Genomic DNA, 2,362 nt, shown 5'->3' on the forward strand with positions numbered 1-2,362 from the left:
CATGAATCCCTAGTAACAATAGATACACCAACTACCGTAAAACATACTGACATGAATCCCTAGTAACAATAGATACACCAACTACCAACCGTAAAACATACTGACATGAATCCCTAGTAACAATAGATACACCAACTACCAACCGTAAAACATACTGACATGAATCCCTAGTAACAATAGATACACCAACTACCAACCGTAAAACATACTGACATGAATCCCTAGTAACAATAGATACACCAACTACCAACCGTAAAACATACTGACATGACTCCCTAGTAACAATAGATACACCAACTACCAACCGTAAAACATACTGACATGAATCCCTAGTAACAATAGATACACCAACTACCGTAAAACATACTGACATGAATCCCTAGTAACAATAGATACACCAACTACCAACCGTAAAACATACTGACATGAATCCCTAGTAACAATAGATACACCAACTACCAACCGTAAAACATACTGACATGAATCCCTAGTAACAATAGATACACCAACTACCAACCTAAAACATACTGACATGAATCCCTAGTAACAATAGATACACCAACTACAACCGTAAAACATACTGACATGAATCCCTAGTAACAATAGATACACCAACTACCGTAAAACATACTGACATGAATCCCTAGTAACAATAGATACACCAACTACAAACAGTAAAACATACTGACATGAATCCCTAGTAACAATAGATACACCAACTACAACCGTAAAACATACTGACATGAATCCCTAGTAACAATAGATACACCAACTACCATAAAACATACTGACATGAATCCCTAGTAACAATAGATACACCAACTACCAACCGTAAAACATACTGACATGACTCCCTAGTAACAATAGATACACCAACTACCAACCGTAAAACATACTGACACGAATCCCTAGTAACAATAGATACACCAACTACCAACCGTAAAACATACTGACATGAATCCCTAGTAACAATAGATACACCAACTACCGTAAAACATACTGACATGAATCCCTAGTAACAATAGATACACCAACTACCGTAAAACATACTGACATGAATCCCTAGTAACAATAGATACACCAACTACCAACCGTAAAACATACTGACATGACTCCCTAGTAACAATAGATACACCAACTACCAACCGTAAAACATACTGACATGAATCCCTAGTAACAATAGATACACCAACTACCAACCGTAAAACATACTGACATGAATCCCTAGTAACAATAGATACACCAACTACCAACCGTAAAACATACTGACATGAATCCCTAGTAACAATAGATACACCAACTACCGTAAAACATACTGACATGAATCCCTAGTAACAATAGATACACCAACTACCAACCGTAAAACATACTGACATGAATCCCTAGTAACAATAGATACACCAACTACCGTAAAACATACTGACATGAATCCCTAGTAACAATAGATACACCAACTACCAACCGTAAAACATACTGACATGAATCCCTAGTAACAATAGATACACCAACTACCAACCGTAAAACATACTGACATGAATCCCTAGTAACAATAGATACACCAACTACCAACCGTAAAACATACTGACATGAATCCCTAGTAACAATAGATACACCAACTACCGTAAAACATACTGACATGACTCCCTAGTAACAATAGATACAACACCAACTACCGGTAAAACATACCCCAAGACCCCTATTTTTAAAAGGATAAAACCAAAATAAAGGAAAAAAATTACTCCCCAAAAAACGAAAAGTTTAAAAAAGGAACCCAAATACCCCAAAAAACCCTTTTAAAACATACGGGACTTTGATCAAGAAAACGGGAGATTTAACCAACTACCAACCTTTTAAAAAACCAAAACCTAAAATACTTACATGAACCCTGTAACCTAAAACCCCCAAAACTCCCTTTTAAAACATACTAAATTTGACCCCTTTTTAAAAATTAGATACCCCAAACCCCTACCGTAAACATCGACAGGCTCCCTATAAAAAAATAGATATACCAACTACCCTTAAAACATACTGAAAATGACTTTTTTTTCGTAAAAATAGAAAAAACCAATTTCCCAAATCGAAAACTATTAAACAAATTCCTTCCTCGAAAACCAATAGGTACAAAAAACCCCCTAACCGAAATACATACGGAAAAATAATCCCCCCCCTACCGGAAAATAAAACCAATTTTTCCCAAAACCCTTTTAAAAAAATAACAAAAAATGGATTTTCCCTCGTACCAAAAAAAGGAACCCCCCAAACCCCTCCCGGGTAAACTAGTGACTTTAAATCCCCCTGGGAACCCCTTTAAAAAAACCCACAAACCAAAAAAACAATAAATGCCCCCTTTAAAAAAATTATA

Source organism: Pecten maximus, chromosome 8 (assembly GCF_902652985.1).
Source record: "Pecten maximus chromosome 8, xPecMax1.1, whole genome shotgun sequence".
Taxonomy (NCBI): Eukaryota; Metazoa; Mollusca; class Bivalvia; order Pectinida; family Pectinidae; genus Pecten; species Pecten maximus.